Raw genomic sequence first — 20,490 nt, 5'->3', positions numbered from 1 at the left:
ATCTCACAAACCTGATCATGACCTGAGCCAAAATCAAGTCAGATGTTAACAGACTGACCCACCCAGGTGCCCCTGACTCCTACATTAGTTTGACAATATCAGACTCCAGAAGAGATAGGCATGGAGCCCCAGAATGATGGTACATTTGAATATATATGTATCTAACACACACACACACACACACACACACACACACACACACACACACACACACAAACACACACGTTTGCTCTAAGAAGCATGATGGAATGTAGGTTATTACTAGGAAACTTAATTGAAATTAACTGAAAAATAAACTAAAGCATCCTCAAAACTAAAATCTAAACCTTATCAGAGTTCAAAACATTTTTATAGTACCCTTAAAAATTCTAATATTAACTTACCAAATCTGAACATTATTTAAATAGTTTAAAAATCTATTCTGAGCCAAAACTACACACTGTATCTATCTAGCTCTAATTCCCTTGCTCAGTTCAGATTACTTTGAAACCATGTTATTCCTAGTCATCAGAATGAGCCAGACTCATCAAAGAACCAGCATAGCACTGGAATAAAAGTACTTAAATTAGGCCAGTAGATGATGCTTTTCGCTTCTTCTGAGAATTTTAGTGAGATATCCAATGTATTCATTTGTTCATTTAAAAAAATATTTATTGAACATCTATATGCTCAGCACTAAACAGGGCACTGAGAGATACAGAGGGAGACTTGGCAATGGTTTTGCCCTTGAATTTACTATAGCAATAGAAGAAAACAGGCATTAAGAAAGAAAACAGGCATTAAGCAAATACCTGTCCCCAAATTTGTGCAGTGGATTTTTTTTAAGATTTTATTTATTTATTTGAGAGAGAGAATGAGAGCTAGAGAGCACGAGAGGGAAGAGGGTCAGAGGGAGAAGCAGACTCCCCGCTGAGCAGGGAGCCCGATGTGGGACTTGATCCCGGGACTCCAGGATCATGACCTGAGCCGAAGGCAGTCGCTTAACCAACCGAGCCACCCAGGCGCCCATGTGCAGATTGTACAGTAGATTTTGATATGTGTGCTGAAGAAGCAACAAAAGCCCTTGTAAGAGTAGAGGATACATGGCTCTCCGAAGCAAATGTTGCAGTCAGAAATTGAAGCTTGAATCAAAATGCTCTCATCTGTTAAACTAAATTTGGCTGGTGAGTGAAATTTTTCTGGATGTGTAAGTGATGCAAATTTATGCAAATACTCTATATCCTGACTCTTCACACCCCTTTTTGTACAATTTCCTTATTGGGCTCGTTGCAGTTCAAATAATGTTTATACTGTAGAGAAAGTCTTAAGACTGCATGAGCTTTGAAATTATGAGAAAGTTTAGAGCCAGTTTTTTTATCTTTGCAACTTTATAAATCTTATATTTTAGATTGTTTTAAAGGTGGATATATTAATTTTAGCCTATTATTTTAGTCTGATTAAATCTCAGGGTTATATGTAAGTTGTCTGATTTAAATAAATTTGCAGTATCTAGTTCATATCTATTTTATTTTATTTCTTAGTTTGACTGGTGGAGATGGAAGTATGTATTATAAAAGAACATGGAAATGTTATCATGTTTGAAAAAAAATACAAAAGATAACAGTAAGAAAAACGCCAACCTGAGCACCATTCTTTTGGAAAAATATAACACATTTAAAACTACCTGCCATCCTTAAGTAACTAATTTGAAGAATTTAAAATTATGTGTAATTTAATGTCTTAAAGATGTGTGGCTATGACAATGCACTTTACCAATTTATTCTTCACTTGTTTATGTTTACATTCTCAAAGCACTTTTTTCTTTGTACTAGTTTCTTGAATTGGAGGCCATTTTTCATTACACCTTGCTTTGTAAGGTTTACCAAAAAACTTACACAACACAAATATAAAGAGGGATGTAATTTGTGAGGTTATAAATGGCACCTTTTTACTGTAATAAAATAAGCAAAGAATAAATAAAACTGAATTAAACTGAAGCCCATTAGTGAGATATGAAATGACACAAAAAGGAACTTGAAGCATTTAATAGCAAATCTTCAAAGAGTGCCCCTTTGTGTAATAAATATCTGACTGAGGAGGGAAGCTAACGGTGCCTTTCAGCATGCTAGGTTTTCCAGTGTCTCTGCAGCCAGGTGGAGGAGAACTGTGTGGTCCATGTATACAAAAGTGGCATCCTCCTATCTATAAGATTTAGAAAAGAGAAAAAAATTAGGAAGCATGAAATACAGTCTAATTCTAAAATAATTTATTTTTAATCCTGTCAATGACTTCCATTATGTAGACACTGGCTTCATTTTGTTCTTGTCTCAGATTCCCAGCACCTTGGTTTTGCCATCATGTTGGGATGCGGGAGGGAGAAAAATGAGGGAAGGAAGAAGGAGAGTAAGAACGTGGAAGCTGAAGGCAGGTAGTCAGGACTCAAATCTTCTATCACTTACATGCTGCATCACTTTAGGCAAGTTACTTAACTTGCCAAACCTCAGTTTCTACCTCCGTGAATGGGTATAACAACAGTCCCTACTGCATAAGCTTTGTTGTGACAATTTGTGGAAACATAGCAGGTAATGTGCTCCATACAGTGCACCATACAACAAACTCTCTATTATGAGGAATATTAAAGCAGAAGAAAGTATATGCTAAATGTCAAATAAGTAGTAAGAGCAGATACAAGCTTTGGAAAGCCTAGAGAAGAGAGGGATGTAAATATAGTAACATTTGATGTATTGTGGGTTTCCACATATAAATGAGGGAGATATGATTAATAGTCTTAGGAAATCATAGTCAGATTTTGGTTTCAGAAGTTACACAATCCAGAATATGTCTCTCCCCTTTCCTGAATTTTGTTATGGTCACAATTCAATAATTTGCTTTAGAGTCAGTTAAAGAGTTTCTTATTGGTTAAAAAAAACTCACATGAGGTGTCAGTAGTCACTACGAGGTGCTGGAAATACTAAAGGAGTTTTGAAAGCAATTTGGGATTGAGGCTGCAGGAGTCTCTTAGTAACTGTTGTCATGCATAATATTCTTTGGCAGAACTTAATATTTTAAATGATACTGGAAGAAGATACAGAAACTCTGGTGTTTAAATTTCTCTGTTCATGGAATTCTTATGTTAAATATTTTTATGCTAAATAATTCAGTTCCAAACATATTAATGCTTCTGATAACTTCCCATGATCTAACGGAGTGTTATCACTGAGTTGGGTAAACTGATAGTGATCAGTTGGGTGAGAAGGTACAAATAAATTGTTCTGTTCACCCCAAACATAAATGCAGCTGACTCTCCTTAGTGACAGAGTATAAATAGATCATGTTATATAAGGCACATTGAGGTTTTTTTTAACCTTTCAAAAGAATTAGCATTGCACATAGCATTACTATTTAAGAATTTCCTCTACTTAGAACATGGTGTTTAAAAGTCTACCCCCACTGACACTCATCAAAACCAAGAAAGCAAACAAAGATCGAGAATCTGTATTTTGTCTTGATAGGTGAACACAGATTGGTGTAAGCATAGACAGAATGCCTTGAACAATGCTGAGAATAGGCATCTGGTTAAATGAAGTTTCCTTTGAACAGAAAGTCTAGCAGAAAACTTGTTACCTGTCACAGAAGTCAGATGGCTATTTTTACTGGCCCAGAAAATAAAGTAGCACACAGAAGGGTCCTTAAATTTTATATCTACTTCGTGAGTCCTGACTGTGTTCTTATTTGTTTCTAGTAGCAGTGACAGCCAAGAGATATCAATCCAGGTAATTTGCATCAGAAAGACCTTAGGTAGACTTATATCTCAGCTTGCCAAGGATGAAATCCTTTAGAATTCATGATTTGGTGACATTGGTGGTTCCTTGTTATTTGACCCAATGAGCATTCATATAAGTGTCTCAAAATCAGTGGGGAATATCAGAAGAGTGCAATCCTCCTTCACCACATGCCAGTCAACTTGATAGTGATAAGACCAAAATTCTTGACAGGATCTTGACACTAATCTTATGGGATCAGTGGCAGGTAGGCACCATACCAGATATTCGAGGACCCCAGGGTGCAGCATTCCCCTGCCCTACATGTGCTTGCTGTGAGCCAGGTTGTAAAGACACCCACATGAAAGAACTTCAGATCATTTCCCAGTGTCTATGACATGAGTCTTACCATGCATGTGACAATTATGCATTATCTGGGGACTTAGTTGGAGTCCACATATTCTCTTGTGTTCCTAGCGTCTTACTGGTCAGGCAGCAGCACTATAGTGAGAAACAAGTGTTAACTGTGAATACAAGAATATTGTAAACTGAAATAGTTGTATTTTCTCACCTGAAGCATGTTTTACTCATACTTGCAAATATCTGGACATATTTTAATTTCATAATTTTTCTGCCAGAAAATAAATTTGGTGGAGCTTTAGAAAACATAAGGCCAAAAAATGGGGGGAAAAGCAGAATATAGAGTGAGTCTCATTTTATTATAAAATCTGGGCTGACTGGCCATATAATTAGCTAACTAATTAGAAAAAATAATTAGCATCTTAAGATGTTCACTTCATCATCTGTACATTGGAGACCTTATTTCCCTGGAACTACTTCTCAAGAATTTTCGATTCCTAAGAAAAAGTATATTAAACTACATTTGAGGATTATAAAATACCATATTGTAAGAAATCATTAGCACCAATTATTTGTTTTAAAAGAATAAATAGCCAACAAAGAATTATAGTCAGACCTCACTTGGATACTTAATCAAATATAAATGCATTTATTTGTACATGGAATAAATGACAGGGAAAGAGAAAATACAGTTGAAATATGTTAATTTTTGCTAACATAGTTTTCCTTTTACTAAACTTGTCCTGAGTAAGGGCATGATAAGAAAGTAACTGAACAATTGTGTTGATTGCCAAAGAGTTAATTTGGTCATTCCCAAGACCCACTCTCCCTTTTATTCAAGGACATGTAATAAAAGAGGAAAAAAAAAAGACATATAAGAGGAAAAAAAGGGGGGGTTAATGCTTAAGAATAAAGTGAGTACATTTTTTTACAGTCAGAAAATATAGCCTTTCCTTATCCATTCGTCTATTGATGGACACTTAAGTTGCATCCATGTTCTGGCTATTGTAAATAATGCTGCAGTGAACAGTAAACATAGGGGTGCATATATCTTTCTGCGTCAGTGTTTCATTTTTCCTGGGTAAATACCCAATAGAGGAATTATTGGATCTTATGGTATTTTTATTTTTAATTTTTTGAGGAACCTACATCCTGTTTTCCACAGTGGCTTCACCAATTTACATTCCCACCAACAGTGCATAAGGGTTCCTTTTTCTCCAGATTCTTACCAGTCCTTAGTGTTTCTTATCCTTGATTTTAGTCATTCTGACAGGTGTGAGGTGATATCTCATTGTGGTTTTGATTTGTATTTCCCTGATGAGTGATGTTCAGCATCTTTTCATATGTCTGTTAGCCATCTGTGAGTCTTCTTTGAAGAAATATCTAAGTCCTCTGCTCATTTTTTAATTGGATTGTTTGTTTTTTTCTGGTGTTGGATAAAGTGAATACATTTTTGACCTGATGAAAGAAAGGATCCTTACAGAGACAAAATTATAAAACTACAAGACAATAAAGAAATTAATAAATCATCCCAGTTCCTTTCGCAGTCTTTATTTTAATGACCACTGCAAAGCATTAACCTGAAAATAAATAAGTTAATGAAACAAATGGTGTTTCTATGTGCTTTTTCTCATCATCCCTCAGCTAATCCAAGATATAGCAATTCTGGCATCTCTGGAAATAAACCTGCCAATTCATCTGGTCCCTTTCCTTGCTCTTAGCTAGTATCCAATATAAAAATATAAACCATTTCATTTGTCAGTGTAAGTTAGGACCAAAAAAAAAAAAAAATCAGAGAAGGGTGGAAAATCTTTTGAATAGATGTTTGAGTTCATTCTTCTCACTCTGCAGATGATGGAAACCAGGCCCATGATGGTTCTATGCTTATATGGGGTCAATAAAGTTAGTGGCAAAAACAGGAGAGAAACTCAAATCTCCTGACTCTGGCTTTTTGTTTCTTTTCCAATATACCATGCTCCCAACATTTGAAACTTGAAGTTTCAATGAACTCTGGTGGATTCATCGGTGATTTTCTTGGAAATCAGAAGATGGTAGTGTGGTTTTCTAAGAGAACAGTGACAGAGAGTACTATTGAAAATAAATTTATTCTTAATATTTCTATTTCAGTCTCACATTTAGGTCTTTCATCCATTTTGAGTCTCTTTTTGTGTATGGTGTAAATAAATGGTCCAGTTTCATTCTTTTGCATGTGGCTGTCCAATTTTCCCAACACCATTTGTTGAAGAGACTGTCTTTTGTCCCATTGGATATTCTTTCCTGCTTTGTCCAAAATTAGTTGACTGTAGAGTTGAGGGTCCATTTCTGAGTTCTCTATTCTGTTCCATTGATCTGTGTGTCTGTTTTTGTGCCAGTACCATACTGTCTTGATGATGACAGCTTTGTAATAGAGCTGGAAGTCCGGAATTGTGATGACACCAGCTTCGGTTTTCTTTTTCAACATTCCTCTGGCTATTCGGGGTCTTTTCTGGTTCCATACAAATTTTAGGATTATTTCTTCCATTTCTGTGAAAAAAGCTGGTGGTATTTTGATCAGGATTACTTTGAATGTGCAGATTGCTCTAGGTAGCATAGACATTTTAACAATATTTGTTCTTCCAATCCATGAACATGGAACGTTTTTCCATTTCTTTGTGTCTTTCTCAATTTCTTTCATGAATGTTCTATAGTTTTCTGAGTACAGATCCTTTGACTATTTGGTTAGATTTATTCCTATGTATCTTATGGTTTGGGGTGCAATTGTAAATGGAACTGACTCCTTAATTTCTCTTTCTTCTTTCTCATTGTTGGTGTATAGAAATGCACCTGATTTCTGTGCATTGATTTTATATCCTGCCACTTTGCTGAATTCCTCTATGAATTCTAGCAGTTTTGGGGTGGAGAATTTTGGGTTTTCCACATAAAGTATCATGTCATCTGCAAAGAGTGAGAGTTTGACTTCTTCTTTGCCAATTTGGATGCCTTTTATTTCTTTTTGTTGTCTGATTGCTGAGGCTAGGACTTCTAGTACTATGTTGAACAGCAGGGATGATAGTGGACATCGCTGCCGTGTTCCTGATCTTAAGGGAAAAACAGAGGTTTTCCCCATTGAGAATGATATTCACTGTGGGTTTTTCATAGATGGCTTTTATGATATTGAGGTATGTACCCTCTAACCCTACACTCTGAAGAGTTTTAATCAAGAAGGGATGCTGTACTTTGTAAAATGCTTTTTCTGCATCTAAGTATCATATGGTTCTTGTCCTTTCTTTTATTAATTGAGTGTATCACATTGATCAATTCCTGGGTGTTGAACCACCCTTGCAGCCCAGAAGTAAATCCCAGTTGGTCATGGTGAATAATCCTTTTAATGTACTGTTGGATCTTATTGGCTGGTATTTTGGTGAGAATTTTTGCATCCATATTTATCAGGGATATTGGTCTGTAATTCTCCTTTTTGTTAGGGTCTTTTTCTGGTTTTGAGATCAAGGTAATGCTGGCCTCATAAAATGAGTTTGGAAGTTTTCCTTCCATTTCTATTTTTTATAACAGTTTCAGAAGAATAGGTATCCAAAATCCTTGAGGAGAACACAGGGAGCAACCTCTTCTATCTCAGCTGCAGCAAATTCTTCCTAGACACATTGCCAAAGGCAAGGGAAACAAAGGCAAAAATGAACTATTGGGACTTCATCAAGATTAAAAAGCTTTGCACAACAAAGGAAATAGTTGACAAAATCAAAAGGCAACCTACAGAATGGGAGAAGATATTTGCAAAGGTCTTATCAGGTAAAGGGCTAGTATCCAAAATTTATAAAGATCTTACCAAACTCAACACCCAACGAACAAATAATCCAATCAACAAATAGAAGACATGAACAGACATTTCTCCAAAGAAGACATACAAATGGCCAATAGACACATGAAAAAATTCTCCACATCGCTTGGCATCAGGAACATACAAATCAAAACCACAATGAGATACCACCTCACACCAGTCAGAATGACTAAATTAACAAGTCAGGAAACAACAGATGTTGGTGAGGATGGGGAGAAAGAGGTACCCTCTTATACTGTTGGTGGAATGCGAGCTGGTGCAGCCACTCTGGAAAACAGTACGGAGTTTTCTCAAAAAGTTGAGAATAGAGCTACCCTGTGACCTAGCAAGTGCACTATTAGGTATTTACCCCACAGATACAAATGTAGGGATCCGAAGGGGCACCTGAACCCCAGGGTTTATAGCAGCAATGTCTACCATAGCCAAACTATGGAAAGAGCCCAGATGTCCATCAACAGACGAATGGATAAAGAAGATGTGGTGTATATATACAACGGAATATTACTCAGTCATAAAAAAGAATGAAAGAACTAGAGGGTATTATGCTAAGTGAAGTAAGTCACTCAGACAATTATATGATTTCACTCATATGTGGGATTTAAGAAACAAAACAGAGGAACATAGGGGAAGGGAGGAAAAAATAAAGACGAAATCAGAGAGGGAGACAAACCATAAGAGACCCTTAATCAAAGGAAACAGACTGAGATTTGCTGTAGGGGAGGTGGATGGGGGAATAGAGTAATTGGGTGATGAGTATTAAGGAGGGCAGGTGATGTAATGAGCACTGGGTGTTATATACAACTGATGAATCACTGAACTCTACCTCTGAAACCAATAATATACTCTATGTTAATTAATTGAATTTAAATTTAAAAAAATAAAGAGTAATGTTTAACTTAGTCTTTATTCCATGCAACCCTGAGAATTTAGTCCCCTGCACTGTACTGTAAGTTCCACAGTATCAGAAACGTTTGCCTTGTTTAATAGTGTATCCCCAGAGCCTCACACAGTACTAGGTCCTTGAAAAAAGGAGGAAGGTAATACACCTTTGTGGATGGAATAAATAAAATGAATACAATTAAAGACAGTAAACAAAGGCATGGACCTTGCCTTCTATTGGATATTATGGTATAGAAACAGTTTTAATCATTGCCTCTGCTTCTTTGGGCTCTTAATAAATCATCACTGCAGTTTCCTTTTACTTCCTTTGTTTTCCATTGCCTCTTTCTTTATTAAAACACTTATACTTTGGTTCCAAATGCTAACACCTTCAATATCCTATTTTTAAAATGCCAAGTGAAGGGGCACCAGTTGGATAAGGAGCCACCTCTTGATTTCAGCACAGGTCATGATCTCAGGGTCCTGGGATCAAGCCCTGCATGGGCTCTAAACTCAGCAGGGAGTCTGCTTCTCTCCCTCTACCTCTGCCCCTCCCCCTGCTTGTGTGCTCTCTCTCTAAAATAAATAAATCTTTAAAACAAAAATGCCAAGTGAAATATCTTGTAAGTATGTAACTAACCACACAACATATAGACTAAATTTATTTGGGCAATTTGTGGCTCAGTGTTATGTAGTATGCTGACCTTTCGATAGGGCTATCAACTGTAACAAATTTCTGAGAAGAAATCCTGGGAAAGTGGGCAGGTAGAAAATACAACTAGTGAGAACATGTACTTACTGGCTATTTTTTTAGATTGTAAAATTAATGGTTAAAGAAAATTCATGATTATCTTCACAACACTGAATTATTGTATTATTCTGGTACACTTTCCTCCAGGCTATTTTCATGCATATGTTTCCAATACTATGTATGTACGTTTTTTTAAAAGATATAGGATCTCACTCTATGTATTTTTATAAATCTCACATTTCTGGTTGCTTATATTTATATTCCTTATTCCCCTAAAAACACTGAGTGACTATATAATCTCTCTTAGAAATTCATCATCTTTATTTACTTACCCCCAATTCACTGCAGTCAGGCTTGTACACACAATAACATTGTCGTAAATATCCTTTTACTTAAATATCTCTACGCACTCTGATTAGGTCCTTAAGTTAGATTACCAGAGATAAAATTGCTGTATAAGTTGCATGCACTTTTTAAAGGCTATCAAAATATATTGCCAAATCACATTTATAAAGTGACATTTATCACATTTATAAGTTTGTATTCACTTTTATTCTTAGTAATTATATAAGAAGCTATCAATTAATTCTTACCAATTATCCTTAGCATGAGACTAATGACTTTATCTAGTAGACACTTCTTATGAAGTTCAAAGACAAGATTTCTAAATAATGGAAGAATTGTTAATGTTGAAGTATGAAATCTAGAGTCAATTGATAATATTCCTTATTTTGGAGTTGCTTTCAGATTTGTAATAGTCTATGCAAACCACATAGCAAAATTCTTTAAAAATTTTAATAACATCAAATGCCTACCATCAATACAACTCTCCACATTTTTAAATTATCTGTTCACCTGTATTTTTCATTCTCAGTAAATACTAGACATATACTGTAAGCCTAGGCAGTGTGAGGTACTAGGCACACAAATATGAGTAAAATGTTTTACCACAGGCCCAAATCCCAAGCTGGTAGCTAGACATGGAAACAACCTATTACAATGCAATTGTACAAGTAATATATATATATATATATAAAACACAGAGCTGTGGATTCCAAGAGGAAGAAATGGCTAAGTCTGCCACAAGAAACAAGCCAGGGAGGCTTCTTAGGGAAAATAACATTACTCTTATTGATACTGAAATTCTTATTATCAAACAAACACAAACTGGTTAAGCTTGTAGCTGGAGAAGAGAAAGAAAGAGATTTGGCTAGCTGGAGCAGTGTCTCTGCTATTTCAAATGGTTTGGAGTTTATCTTGAAAGCAAGAACAAGCCACTGAAGGGTAAGGCAAATTAGAGGTTGTTGGAACAACCCGGAGAAAGATGAAGAGAGGCTGATAATGCAGAGGTCTTGGAGAACAGTGAAGGGACTTGGAGATATTTAGGAGGTAAAGTCAATGACATTTATCCACCAACTAGATGTGGATTTTGGAGAAATTGGAGCTGAAATTTTTTTAGTGGGCTTATTAGTAGGTGGTGGATCTGTGGATATAATGCAGAGCCAGGTTGGGTCAGTTTGGGCTTTATTAAGTTTGAAGTGATTGAAGATATGAAACTAATAATACACTATATGTTAATTAAATTGAATTTAAAAAAAAAATTTAAAAAAACAAAACCCAGAAACAAAACAAAAAGAACAACCAGTGTCATCTTTCCAAATTGTAACTGATAACTTTCTCCAAAACGTCAATGGCTCTACACTGCGCTCAGAAACAAGTCCAAAGTCCTTTAGAAATTTTATGTCCATGCTTAACCTGGCCTTACCTAACTCCCTATTATTATCTCCTGTCCCTTTCCCCCTCCCTCACACTGTTGTTCTATTGTTGCTACACCCCTTCCCAACTAGAGTCTTTGTACCAGCAGTGCCTGAAATGCCTTTCCACCCACTTTCTCTCTCTTGCAACTAACTTCTGCTGGTTACACAGACCACAGCTGTTTTTCTAGCTCTACATTGTCATGACAACATATAGTTGTTCATAGACTGGCTTTTTGTCCTTGTGTAATATTCTTCTGCCTCTAAAGAATAGAAACTCCACAAGGTCAGGTTAGGGATTTATCCGTTTGTTTACTTCTTTGTACCCATTGTCTCATACAGTTTCTGAATATAATGGGCAGTCAATAGATATTTGTTGGAAAAATAAACAAAATAATGGATGTTGAGGGGAAAAAAACCATAAAGTCACTCTTTATTGGTATGACTTCAAGTGATTTTTAAAATCACTCTCTGGAACTTCAATCTGGATGCCAAAAATTGCAAACTGTGTTATGCTAAATAAGACAGGAAAATGAGCTCATTGAATCTCACTTTGAATAGTAAGAGCTGGACCACCCAAAGGATATTTTTTAGTAAAGTTTAATGAACCAGAAATTGACTTTTCTGAAGATCCTATTCCCCCAACATTTCCTGCTGTGGTGATGGTAAAATATATGTAACATAAAATTTACCATTTCATTTCCAAATTTTAAGATTAAATAAAAACGTAACGTGTGTGGTAGAGTACTTAGCTCTTCTCCAAATCTGTTTCTTCTATTTCCTGTACTTACAGCTATACTTTATTTCCCAGCTGTTCCATTAGTTCAGTGTGGCCATATGGCTGGGTTGTGGCTCATGGCATGTGGAGTGTGAGCAGAAGCTAACATGCTCCCCTTCCATACTTGCTTCCTAAAATACATGCATTGAGAGTTGCTCCGTGTTTTCTCCTTATCTACTGATTAATGAGAGGACTAATAAGAGGACTTCAAGGATAGTAGACTCACAAGATGGAAGGATGCTGGTTTCCTGAATGATCACTTAGAAGTGCTCACTTGCATCTATGATAAGTTACTGTGGAGTGGAATTTGGAATTTTGATGCTTCACAGTGGTAGAACCCGGCACTATTCTAACAAATACAATGTGCTCTCTGTAGCTGATACAAATATAGACTGAGAGCTTTCCCCAGGTAATACAGTAGCATAACATACAACATATACAATGGCTGCTTTTCCTCTTGTTTATCTCTTAACTGACCAGCATCCGAAAGTTAATGTTACCAGTCGAAGAGACAGATAAAATGGACCTATATTACCAGTAGCAGGAAGACAGGCTAGGATGGGCTGCACACCATTTGGGGGATGGCACAATTCTTCATGGAATGCCTGAGGCAAACCTGAGTTCACATCAGAACATAATGATGGATGCCATGACAATGAGGTGGTGGCACTTATTTCTACCAAAAACATCTGAAGCACATGCTGCAACTTTTCCAGATTGAATGCTCTACTTAGAAGTAATTTGCATGTAGATGAACCATGAGAGACGGTGGACTCTGAAAAACAAACAGGGTTCTAGAGGGGAGGGGGGTAGGAGGATGGGTTAGCCTGGTGATGGGTATTAAAGAGGGCACGTTCTGCACAAACAATGAATCATGGAACACTACATCAAAAACTAATGCTGTAATGTATGGTGATTAACATAACAATAAAAATTTTAAAAAAAGAAGTAATTTGCACGTATTTCCTATTCTAAACTGCTGCAGTTCCCAGCTGAGTCCTCCTCCTTACTATAAAGGGCAAAGGGCCTCCTGTGCAGACTTGCTACATCACTGTTGGCTCTCTGTTCAGCTCCTCAAGGACAAGAGGGGAACACAGAAGGGTTCCTGTGACTGGGGAGAACTTGAACCATAGAAGTGGCAGGGTATAAACTGCCTTCTGAGAGAAAGGGAAGAAGTTACTGACTCTGTTCTGAATCACTGTATTTGGATGGATCTGATAGTGAACTCTGCTAGGGGTAACAATAGAAAAGCTAGCTCTACTTTCTCTTCTTAAACAGTTAAAACAATAGTATTAGGAAGATCTGGGAGATGGAGACATCTTTAGGTTAGTGAAGCTCACCTAGAATGATTCTTTTGTAAAGCAGCCAAAATCACTGGGGAAATCATCCCTTTATTTAAAATACTTCAATGTGTTCCTATCAAGATAAATGTGCAAAATCTTAATGAGGCCCAGAAGGGCCTGTATAATTTTGTCATTGCTTACTTCTACAACTCATCTCAGGACAGTCTCCCCTGTCTTTACAGTCTTTACTTCAGCCATATTTCTTTCAATTCTTTAAAAGGCCATGCTTACTTGAATCTCATGATATTTGTACCTGCCATTTCTACTATGTGGAATGGTCTCTGTGGACCACAGCTTTTAGGTAATGACCTTTTATCCATTAGAACACTACTAAGACAGTACCTCAAGCTTTCTTTGACTCCCTGACTAGATTAAGGATTTCTCTTACATTACATATCTTTTGTGGGCTATATTAGTTGTTAAAAATATCTCCTGCTTTCTCGATTCACCCTGGTAGGACCCTTCCTAGGTATCTCTTCTTGTAGGAGGAAGACATTTCTTATCCCATTAATGCCCAATTTTATAACAAGGCTTGCTTTGTACGGTAACATGCAAGTGTAAGTGATGTCATGTCTACTAAGAGGTTTCAGGTCTTATAGCTAAGACAGGAAATTTTGTTTTCTCCTGGATTCCAGAAAAAAAGGACATGGAACAGAGTTGCAGCGGACCTGCAAGGGACACTGACATGAGCAATAAATAAATCAACTTTTATTGTTATAAGCCACAGAGACTTGGGGGTATATTTGTTATTTCAGCGTAATATAGTGAAAGCTGACTCATGCATTGTCATAGCATACTTTTTTTTTTTTACATGAGAGGAAGTAAGGTTATGTTAATATAAGACAGGCTCTAAGATCAAGCCCCTATAATCAGTGTCCATTCTGCTACTTGGTATTTTGTGTTCTAAGATACCACATGATTTACTATCTCTGGCCTCAGTGACTTCACTTGTAAAATGGAAATAATACTAGGATATACCACTTAGGGTGGTGGTGAGAATTAAATGTGCTAATTCTGTTAAAGTATTTACACCAATGTCTGGCACATAACAAGCTCTCAACCAATATTAATTATTAGTATTCATAGGACTTAGCAAATTTTTCAACTATAGTTTTTCTGTGATTATTTGATGAAGGTCTGTTTTCCCTACTTAACTGTTAGGATCCTGAGAGAAGAAAACTCACTGATTTGATTCACTTTTATATCACCAGTGAGTAGCATAAATCTGCCAAATAATAAGCAACTAACAAATACTTGTTTTCTGTGGTGAGTTTTTTAAAAATGAATGAATGAATGAATGAATTTTAAAACCCAAAGCTAATATCAGTGATTATACTGAGAGGAATAAAAAATAAATACTATTAATATTTAAAATTACTTGTAAGAGAACTAATATTTCAAGTAATACTAGCTTTATCCACTGAAATTATATAAAATCCAGATTGATGAAAACAATCAGGTTTTTGACTGAAATCCGCAGAAGCCAAGTTCCTGTGGTGGATTGTACTGCCGGTCTGTGTGAGTACCGTCACTCTTCCTTCCATAAATCACAAATGTGTGAAATATAGAAAGGTGATTGTTTGTTAAGATGTTTTATTCTCAAAAAATACTTCAATAATTATACATCTAATTCTTGAATTTTATGACGCATAAAACTAGTCCTAATATCTATGTAATACCTGTTCTCAAACTCTCCCATTGCCATTTTCTGCCACTCTTAGAGGATGTTTCCTTTTACACAATGTGGGCCATCATTTTTTAAATCATCTGCTATAACTGCAACTTACTGCCCATATATTTTCTGAAAGCCAGTCTCTATTTACCTAGCTATTCTTTTTCCCATTTCAACATTGTGTACCAGGCAATGTCCTTTCATAGAGGCTTGAAACTCAAAAATTAGATTTCATGGCATAAAATACATGACTAGATTAGTAAATTAAATCGGGCTCAGGCCTCAATGAGTAACCTGGGATAAAAGACTGGAGTACAAATTTAAGGCTTAAGGAAGTTAAACTTACCAAAGTTGGGATAACACTACATAAGACCTGAGCTCCCACCAGGGTCATTGTGTTGAGGGATATGTGTGAGCCAGGGGAGATGTATTATTAGTACTAGAACCTGGATACAGACAAATATCAAATGCAGAACTCAAGAAAAGTGATTTCCACTATGTATTTTTCCAGATTTTTTGAGATGCAATTGATATCTAACATTGTATATGTTTCAAGTGTATAGGTGATAACTTAATACCTGTATCATATTGTGAAATGATTAACATAGTGTCAGTTAACACTTCCATCATCTCACATAATTACCCGTGTGTGTGTGTGTGTGTGTGTGTGTGTGTGTGTGGTGAAAATGTTTATGATCTGCTCTCTTAGCAACTTTCTTGTATGTAATACAATGCTATACAATGGATTTCCAGAACTTATTCAACTTAAAACTGAAAGTCTGCTCCCTTTGACCAACATGTCCCCATTTCCCCTACCCACCACCCAAGCCTTGGCAACTACCATTCTACTCTCTGTCTCTGTGAGTTTGGCTTTTTAAATTCCACATATAAGTGAGATTATGCAGTATTTGTCTTCTCTGATTTATCTTAATATAATGCCCTCAAGTTCCATCCATGTTGTCACAAATAGCATTTCCTTCCTTCTCATGGCTGTGTAGAGTGCAATATACATATCACATCTTTATCCATTTATCTGTAGATGGTCACTTCGGTTGTTTCTATATGTGGCTGTTGTGAATAATGCTGCAACGAACATGGGAGGGCAGATACCTCTTTGACATCCTGATTTCACTTTTTTTATATATACATACAGAAGTAGGATTGATGAATCATATGGCAGTTCTATTTTTAATTTTTTGAGAAAACATTATAATGCTTTCCATAGTGGTTGCACCAATTCACATTCCCCTCAGTAGCGCCCTTTTCGCCATACCCTAGCCAACACTTGTTATTTTTTAACTTTTTGATAATTATCCTTCTGAAAGGTGTGAGGTGATACCTCATTATGGTTTTTATCTCATTTCCCTGGTGTTTAGTTATGCTGAGAACCTTTTGATATGCCTATTGGTCATTTGTATGTCTTCTTTGAAAAAATGTCTATTCAGGTTCTCTGCCCATTTTTAATTGAACTGTTTGGGGTTGTTGTTGTTGAGTTGTATGACTTGCTTTATATTTGGGGTATTAACCCATTATCAGATAAACTGCTTGCAAATATTTTCTCCATTTTGTAGATTGCCTTTTCATTGTGTTTATTGTTTCTTTTGCTGTTCAGAAGCTTTTCAGTTTCATGTAGTCTCACATTGATTTTTGCTTTTGTTGCTTGTTTTTTGTGACATATCCAAGCAGTCACTACCAAAACCAATGCCCAGGAGCTTTTTCTGTGTTTTATGCTAGAGGTTTTACATTTTCAGGTCTTGTTTTTAAGTCTTTAATGCATTTGGAATTAATTTTTGTAAGTGGTGTAAAATAGGAGTTCAGTTTCATTTTTTTGCATATGCTTATCCAATTTTCCATTACTATTTATTGAAGAGAATATCCTCTCCCCATTAAGTATCCTTGGCTCCCCTGTCAAATATTAGTTGACCATATATGCAAGCATTTCTTTTTCAGATATTTCATTGTTGGTGTTCATCTGTGTTTAAGTTAAATAATCCATATGCCCAAACAGTTTTACTTCTGAGAAGCTCCATTGAAAACCTTGGCCCTGGTACAGAGTTGAGCCCTTGAGATTGGGAAGCCTGGAAGAGTCTCAGTTCTGGTCAGATAAAAATATGTGCATGTCCCATTAAGGGAGAAATGAACATAACAAACACCTAATAAGTCATGTTTGTTGTTGCTTTTTTTTTTGCATTTCTTTTGCCTATAGTACTTTCAGACTCCCCAGGGATGACAATTGGAGATACTTCAAAGGATGCAAAATGGGCACTTTGACTTTCAATTGATGGCATTTTAGGATCAGGCTTAGGTTAGTTATCCTTTCCTTGATTTGGCAAAAATACTACATTGTGAAGGTGTGAGGATGGGATAGATAGGTTAGGTGGAACAGTACAGGGAATAGAAAAATGCTAATAATTTATCAACCAATTATTTAGTAATACAAATAACCAACTCATCACCAACTATGCATTTTTTAGAATTACCCAGAGACAGCTATCAGTTTTCATTCTCAACGCTTATAATTCATATTTCACAGTCAAGAATATCCAAGAGAAGTCTAAATAAATGGATAAGAATTATTTAAATAATAGAGCTACATTCATAAAATGATAGATGAGATTCATATGACGATAAAAGATTTTTCTCTCCTAAACTCCCAGTATTGGAAAGATATTTGATTTTCCATATACCAACCATCAAATTATTTTTAAGGTCATTTTTCCTTTCCCACTCTCTTTTATTCTCTTTTGTCACTGTGGTAGATAATTATGGTAAAATTACTTAAATTAAGAGTTATCTGTTTTTCTAATTAAACATTGATGTAAAGTATAGGAGTGGAGATAACTTGGGTGAAGAGCAGAGGCAATTTATAACAATAAACTATAATACCTGATTTAAATAAGGAAGTTTAGAGGTATGATAAGCTTTGGAGTCTAAATTCCATGCCATGATATCCCTATTAATAAAGATCAGACTTAGAAAAACTGGGGTGCTTTTGGTTCCCTCAGGTATTTTCTATATCATATTTTATCTCCCCCAAAGAAAATTTGCATATCTGTGATACATTATGTAAACCTCTGGTGCTCCTGTACTTTGTGAGATGCCTGTCTTATGTGCTTGGGTTGCATTGGCCCTGCATAGATTGTGGGTATATTTAATCTGGGTGGGATACTGACGGGGTTCAGGGCAGGCAACCCCAGAATGTACCATATTTGCATGTGAATTATTTCAAACTGAAAATGATCAGAGCCCAAAAGACTCAAGAGTTTTTACCTGTCCCTTAACTTCCTGAAAGAATTTTATGTAAAGAGCTTATACCCTGAAGAGAGCTATTACCAAAGATAACTTTTTTTTTTACATAAGAAAGGCCTCTCTCCATGGCATGGTAAACATTTATTTATGAATTGCCTTCCTCCCCTTTGAAGTCTTAGGCCCCTATCCCCTTCTCTTTAGCTCAGGATGGCATATAAACCTCAATTACCTGTCAGTGAACCTTTCATGTCTTATGGGACTTGTGTACACACAAAATTAAATTTGCTTTTCTCCTCTTATCTGTTTTATGTCAATTTAATCATTAGGCCAGCCGAAGAACCTAGAAGGGAAGAAGAGAATTTTTCCTCCCCTACAATACCAAAGAGATAAAAGCACATTCCTGAGCCTTCAACATAAAGCACTCTATTCATGTAGCCTGGCACCAGAGGATGAAATATCAATTGTTACAAACACATTCTGGGCACTGAGAGGCATTAGTCATTCTTCGATGTAGAATGGGGATTTGTGCTTTCAGGAGAAAGGGAGTTGGCAGGTGCAATGAGAAGTGTTGCGGTAAAGCTTTCCCTTATGAAGAGACATGATGTGTGTAAAGAATGTGTGCAAAACCTCCTGCATAACTTAATCCATTTTTTGGGGGTGGAGAAGCCAGTTTACATTTTTCCAGTGAACCATATCCATTGGCGATTGCTTTGATTTCATTGTACAGGAGGCTTAACAAACAGCCAACAGATTTATGTTTTAATGGAATGTACAGCATAACCTTCAGCAGAAAACCTCCTTCAGAAAGAAATTATGTGCTTAGGCTGTCAAATACATTTAAATGTTGCACACAAATGTCCTATTTTCTCAGATCTGAGAAAATAGGACATTTGTGTGCCATATTCACCAGGCTGAGTGTCCTCTGAATTACCCCCTTGGGGACAAGTCCACACACAATAGCGGTCACATACTCCTTGACCTTAGCAACTTGTGCATCTCTGTAGTTGGTGCCATAGAGGCTGGAGAGAAACTATTTGATGGTAAGATTTTCTTCTCCCCCATAAGGAATTTATGCCTTTAAGAGATGTTCCTATTTAACACACACATTTGGTTCTCTGTTGAGGACAGAAGCAAAACAATAATGCAGATAATACAATATATCATTTGAAAAGACCATTTTCCCTGATTGTAAAATCTAAATTGTAAACACTACAATCTTAACTGCTCTACTGAAGTATGATTAACATACAAAAAACTGTAAATATTTAATTTCTACAACCTGATGTGTATGAAGATAAATATACACCTGTGAAAGCATTATCACTATCAATGCCATAAACTTATCCATCACTTCCAAAGGTTTCCTCTTGCCACCTCCCTATTTTCTTTTTGTGTTTAGAATACTTAACATAAGATCTATCCTCTTAGATCTGTTAATTCTATACTTTGCTTCTTTGTGTTTGACTATTTAGATTGCGTATATAAGTGAGATCATGCAGCATTTGTCTTTCTTTGTCTGGCTTATTTCATTTAGCATCATATATTCCAAATCCATCCATGTTGTCACACATGGTCTGATTTCCTTTTCTTTTAAGCCTTAATATTTCATTGTATGTGTATACCACATTTTTCTTATCCGTTCATCCACTGATGGACATTAAGATTGTTTATGTATCTTGCTATTGGGAATTATGCTGCAATGAACAGGGATGCAGATATCTCTTCAAGATCCTAATTCCTTTGGATATGTACCCAGAGTTGGGATTGTTGGGATCAAAAGGTAACTCTATTTTTAATTTTTTGAGGAACTTCTGTATTATTTTCCATAATGGCTCTACCAATTTATATTTCTACTAGGAGTGTACCCAGATTCTTTTTTCTCCACATTCTTACCAACGGTTGCTATCCTTTGTTTTTGCTTTGTTTTGTTTTTCTGAAAATATCCTAATAGGTGTGAAGTGATATCTCATTGTGGTTTTGATTTGTATTTCCGTGATGATTAGTGATGTTGTATCTACTGGCCATTTGTATGTCATCTTTAGGTAAATGTCTCTCTAGGTCCTTTTCTCATTTTTTAATTGAGTTATTTGTTTTTTGCTATGGTATTGAGGAGTCCCCTATATATTTTGCAT

At 36.1% G+C, this 20,490-nt stretch overlaps 1 long non-coding RNA gene across 1 annotated transcript; it reads right to left on the bottom strand.

Moving 5' to 3' along the window:
* Positions 1-1,989: 1,989 nt before the first annotated feature.
* On the bottom strand, positions 1,990-12,383 carry LOC113928692. Its single transcript, XR_003521934.2, has 3 exons — positions 12,321-12,383; positions 4,150-4,241; positions 1,990-2,181 (listed from the first exon to the last, which is right to left on the bottom strand). It is a non-coding gene; the product is annotated as an uncharacterized LOC113928692 (long non-coding RNA).
* Between the last annotated feature and the right edge of the window lie 8,107 nt (positions 12,384-20,490).

This window comes from Zalophus californianus, chromosome 5 (assembly GCF_009762305.2).
Source record: "Zalophus californianus isolate mZalCal1 chromosome 5, mZalCal1.pri.v2, whole genome shotgun sequence".
Classification (NCBI taxonomy): Eukaryota; Metazoa; Chordata; class Mammalia; order Carnivora; family Otariidae; genus Zalophus; species Zalophus californianus.
This window is presented reverse-complemented; position numbering and strand designations above follow the sequence as displayed.